This window comes from Acomys russatus, chromosome 28 (assembly GCF_903995435.1).
Source record: "Acomys russatus chromosome 28, mAcoRus1.1, whole genome shotgun sequence".
NCBI lineage: Eukaryota > Metazoa > Chordata > Mammalia > Rodentia > Muridae > Acomys > Acomys russatus.
In genome coordinates this window covers 5400532-5406531 of record NC_067164.1, presented here as the reverse complement: position 1 = coordinate 5406531, position 6000 = coordinate 5400532, and positions in this window count along the sequence as shown.

Genomic DNA, 6000 nt, shown 5'->3' with positions numbered 1-6000 from the left:
GAGATAAACTTTTTATATGTAGCCTGGGCTACAGGGTTCCAGGCTAGACTGCATGGCAACTGCCTCAGAAGAAGAAGAAGAAGAAGAAGAAGAAGAAGAAGAAGAAGAAGAAGAAGAAGAAGAAGAAGAAGAAGAAGAAGAAGAAGAAGAAGAAGAAGAAGAAGAAGAAGAAGAAGAAGAAGAAGAAGAAGAAGAAGAAGAAGAGAAGAAGAGGAAGAAGAAGAAGAAGAAAAACAGGAAGAGGCAGAGACAAGGGAGGAGGAAGAAGAGGAAAAGGAAGAAGAGGAGGGAGAGACAACAACCTCCCTACCCACAAACCAGATCTTGCCTCTCCCCTGTATTTCTCTATAGCTGACTATCATCTATACTATAGATTCTATAGGGTCCAGTCAAAAGTCCTATGCATTGGACATAAGGACTTTGGGCCACTGGCATCTGTCATTTTTCCAGACGCATTGCTTCTCGTTTTTCTGTGTACACACTTCAGCTAGACTAGGCTTCTTCTACTTGCTAGAGAGTGCCAAAGTGATTTGCACTGCCACACATTGCTTATCTGGACTAGAGTAGCCATATATACTGCCATCACATATACCATCACACCACCTGACAGTATCCCTCCTGCTGCTGATGACAACGACAGTGATGATGCTGTGAGAGAGAAAAAAAAATAAAGAGATGATAAAGATGAAAGACACTAAAATAGTACAATAGACTGTTGATTAGAACTTTTACCCTACCTCATAATAACCCTACAAAGCCCAATTCAAAAGGTGCTAATGGACCACCACCCAACCCCCCCCCCCCCCCGCCGCCATTCTAAAGAAAGACTACTAAAGAATCAGATTCCTCAGTGCAAAATCTCACAATCACAATCAGCTCAGCCCTGGGCACTGTCCTCCCAGACCCTGTAGGGCAGGTTGGGAGAAGTGAGATTCCAGTAGCAAATGCGTGACTCCTCCTTGTGGCCCCCAGCCACCTTTTCCCATTCTTGCAAAGCCCAAAAAGCCAAGCAAGAAGAGAGGAGCTGTGTGATTCATGCTTCTTGTAAGAAAAGGAGCCACACATCCCACTCTTAAGTTACACTCTCCAGGGCACAGACATGTGTGCAGTCTTAGAACAGAGGGTGTGGCAGAGGCGGGATGCAAAGTGCCGTGTATTTTTCATAGACCCCCATGAAGGCTACTAGGCTGAAAAAATGCTGGAGATGCCTCAACAAGAAAAATAATTCATCAGCCAGTCATGGGGACACCCACCTGTGCTATTTCTAGAAAGATCATGGGTTCAAGAGCATCCTGGGCTACAGGGTTCCAGGCTAGATTGCATGGCAACTGTCTCTTAAAAAAAAAAAAAAGGATAAAAAAGACAGGAAGAGACAGAGACTGGGGAAGGGGAAGAAGAGAAGAAGAAAGGAAAGGAGAGGGAGTCAGCAACCTAGGTAGAAGCGGTAGTGTCAAAGATCCATCAGCAAAGAATTCTAGAGTGTAACATCACTGGGAGTTGTGTAATAATGATTCGAAATAGGGTAAAAGAGATGAAGCCGAGGGCAAATCATCCACATGTCATTGTTCTTCAGTCAGTGATCAAGAGGGACACACTTGGAGTTGACTATGTCAATTCTATTGCCTACCATAGGAGAGTGGATACCACATTGGACCCTGAAGTTCTCCTGAAAGAGTGTTGGAAGAACCCATTAGCTGAGTGGAAGGAGGCAGGAACCGGCTGTGGGTTGCCGCCATCAGGAAACAGGACAGTTCTGTGAGCACAGTCATCCCTCCTCAGCCAAAGTTTTGCTTTCCCCATTTTAGTGACCCACAACCAACCAGGCTGAAAATGCTAATCAGAAAATTCCAGAAGTAAACATCTCATATGTTTTAAGTAAGTTCATTGCAATATGTTGTTATAATTGTTCTATGATAATTACCACTGTTTCTAATCTCTTACTGTGATTGGTTTACAAATTAAATTTCATCAGTTTACATATTTATGGAAAAAAACCATAGCACATATAGTTTGGTACCATCTAAGCTTCCAAGCATTAACTTGGGAAGTCTCCCTCAGGAAAGGAAGGAAATATTTCCTATCCGGAAGGAAGGCAGATGGTAGCGAGGCACAGCTGTACTTTGCAAAGTAGTCTTGCTTAGCAGTGGAGGCAGTGCTTAGTATTTCTGGGTGACATGATGACCTTGTCTAAAGAGGATGACCTGCGCCATTGTTTATGCCCCACAGGACAACAGTATGGCTCAGCTGCAAGCATCAGCTGGGCTTCTAATAACACAGAGGCCTGGCTGCTGATGTCAGGTCAACTTGTAAAAACACTGTGGACTAGCTGTGAGATCAGATCAGCTCCCGGACATCAGCTGCTTTTGTCCTTTCTCATGTGCCAGTGAACTGGGCTGTGAACAGACACCACAAGGCCCTTGAAGGAATCAACATCTAGACCCTACACAAGAGAGCTAGTCTTTTGAGACCTGCCTCATACCAATTATCCATGAATACCCAGCGTGACTGTGAAATCAGCAGAGATAAGGAAAGGACTGCTATAAGTAGCCATATTAGGAGACAGGTACTTCCTGCTCTTTCTCGGTCCTTCTCAGTCCCAGCCTTGAGAGCACAGGTCAAAATAAGAGAAAGAAAGAAGGGGCATCAGAGGAGAAGAAATAGACTCTCACCCCTGGCTCTCCAAAGTCACCAGACCAGATGGCTATGGCCTAGGTGTGTTGACTGGCTAGAACCGTTATAACAGTACTAAGTACCAGACTGCATGGCTTACCTCAGAGATGCAGTCATCAAAGTATTGGGCTAAGATCATGGGCAGCAGATGTGCTGCTGCAGTGCCTTTCTCCTTGTTCTTCAGATGGTTAACTTCTCATCATACCCTCACCAGCCTTTCTCTGTGTGAGTGACACCCCAAGGCCTCCTCCTTTTTCCTTCAGGGATTCCTAGGGGGCCATATTGGATCAGGACACCACTCTAAAAGCTTCTTTAAAGTCTCCATCTCCAAATGCAGTCATATTCAAGGAGTTGAGGATTAAGGCTTCTCCCAGGTGGGTTTGAGGAAGTAAGAGGCCCAAAGGCCATGGTAGGTTGATTCAGACTTTCTATTTCTTCTTGACTTGGTGTCAAAGATGTGAACGCACAAAAGGCTGTAACAGGTGGGTAGAGCGTAGACATTTGAAAGCCAGAGAGAGGCCTAAAGCAGAGCCTTCTCATATGGGGCTTGGACATCTAGACCCTAGAACCGTGGGAAAATTAATTCCTACTGTTTAAGCTATCCAGTTTGTGGTACTTTGTTAGAGCAACCCTAGTAGATTATACAGGCCTATTGTAAGTTTAAAAAACAAACAAACACAAAAAGGCCAGGTGGTGCTGACATATGCCTTTAATCCCAACATTGGATTAAATCCCAACACTGCCCCCACAACTCTGTGAGGCAGAGGCAGGTGAATCTCTATGAGTTTAAGGCCAGCCTGGTCTACAGAGTGAGTTCCCAGACAGCCAAGGCTACACAGAGAGACCCTGTCTCAGAGAGAGAGAGAGAGAGAGAGAGAGAGAGAGAGAGAGGAGAGAGAATTAGTAATTGAAAAACTTCCCAAGGGAAAAAAGCTTCACTCAGGAAGGTTAATTATTCAGAAATCAGTCCTTGCCAAATAGAAGATATGTAAATACCTTCTAACTCACTAACTAGAACCACTATCACCATACTAACAAAATCAATGTCATAAGATTAAACCAGCATCTCTACTTAAAAAGAGTACTAATGAATCAACTCCAGAAACACACAAAAAAAGGGTTTCACACTATGCTGCAGTGGGATTTATTCCAGGAACAGGAGTGTGATTCCAACATTCAAAATTAAAAGATAGCTCAACGAAACAAAATGCGTTGGTAGAATAAGGGGTAATTTTGTTAATATCTCAATCGGCACAGAAAAGGCATCGGACAAAACCCAACACCAATTCATAAGAATGCTCATCTAACTGGAAATGACTAGAAATTCCTCGGCCTGACGAGGCTGTCTGTGAAAAGTCCGCAGCTAGTGTCATTCTTGGTGGACAAAGAGTAAAGCATTGCCTCTAAGGTATAGATGTCTACTCTGCCCGTGGATACTCGGCAGACAGCAGACACTGACCAGGGTAAAAAAAAAATTAAATAAAAGGCACCAGATTAAACAGGAAGGAACAACCGCATTCCTGCTGCATGTGACTTTGTCCGGTGTCCACTACAAGGCTCTTCATTTCACAACCAAAACCGAGCAGATGACAACATCTCACTTGGAAGAAAAGTGTCAAATTTCTCCTTAAGCGCCCAGTCTCTCCCTTTTCTCCTTCCTTTAGATAACCATGGATTTTTTTATTTTTCTTTTTTCATGTCTTTCAGCTTGATTGGCAGTGTCATGGACTAGGCGCCCCTTCACAAAGGGAACTCTGATCGCTGTTTTTGCTGGCTAAGCCGTAAGGGTCCCTGAGAGGAGGTGACTGTCGCACATGCTGGAGTTCTCACTGCCAGCTCTGACGCAGGACTGTCACTAACAGGGCAACAACCTCGCAGGCCCATGGCTGTCACCACGGCCTCCTGACCCCCCCACTTGTCACAGGGTCAAGGCAGACTTCCGGGGAACCTCCGGCTATGATCAATAGTTATAATGGATTGTGGAATCAACTTGAGACCTTTGGCAAAAGGTTAGTAGTATTGAAGCTGAATAGAAAACAGCCTGCACTCTACATTTGGTCTGATTAAGACCATTTTACTAACAAACTTCTCTTGTGGGACAAAAGCAAGCATATGTAGGAAAACTCCTTTGAAAATGTCCTTTGGTTTTTAAACTGCCGTGTCAGAATTTGAACTCTTTTTTTTTTTTTAATGCCATTTTTCTAGAATATGCTAAAGAAAAGCCAAAATTGGTAGCTCCTTCCTATGTGGAAAAGAGTTTTCATCTTACTTTTTGTTTTTTAAAGTATTTATGGGGTTTGTTTGTTTGTTTTTGTTTTTGTTTTGAGATAAGGTTTCTCTGTGTATCCTTCCTTCTGGTCCTGGGGACTCACTTTGTAGACCAGGCTGGCCTCAAACTCACAGAGATCTGCCTGCCTCTGCCTCCAGAGTGCTGGAATTACAGGTATGTGCCACAGCTCCCAATAATATTTAATGTTTTTAAAGTGTGCAGTAGTCCGGCACAGACTAGTGAGAGCAACCACACACCTTGCTGACAGTGCTGTGGACTTCACTTCTTGTTTTCGAATAGCAACCTACAAATTCTGGGATTTATGTTTAAAAAAAAAAAGAGAGTGGCATGGGCCTCGGCAGGGATCACCCCCACCTGATAGGAGGTCAGTGGGTGCGTTTGCTTTGGTCACCTAGATTCCATTCATACCTTCTGTGCTCATGGAGAGCGTGGGGAGTGGCCCTACCCTCCTCAGCCGGCCACACCCCTGGCACTCTGCCGGCCTTCCTCTACAGCTGTTTGCAGACAAGTAGCCCCTAGAGAGACAGCCACTGCTCTTGTAACAGTTACTCATAGGAACACGGTCTCTCTAGTTTTTGAACTGGATGTGCTTCTGTGCCAGGCGTTTCTAATTTAATCCTTTACTATTGTGTTCATTAATAACCTCTTGAGATGAGCAATTTGTTTTTGTTTTGGTTTGTTTTCATACAGTCCCTAAGACAAATGCATCTTTGGACTTCAGAGGGCTCTGCTGCAAGCTCCGCCTTCTGGGACCAGAGCCCCTGATCCCTGGTAACTGCAGTCAGTGTGGGCCCTGAACGGTTGAATATTATAAAGAAAGAGAAGGACAGTTCCGTGTCACAAGACCATTGTCCCCACAGGCCGAAGAGTGGCTTTTCCTCTAAAAGGTCTTCTCTGTGTGTTTTAAATAATAACGCAGGCCAGTGCTTTGTGAGCCAGACTGATAACAGGGATTCGAGTCCATGTAGCGGGCAGAGACAACCAGCTGCCCCAAATGTCCTCTAACCTCCACACATTTGGCATGTGAGCCCCCAAGCACG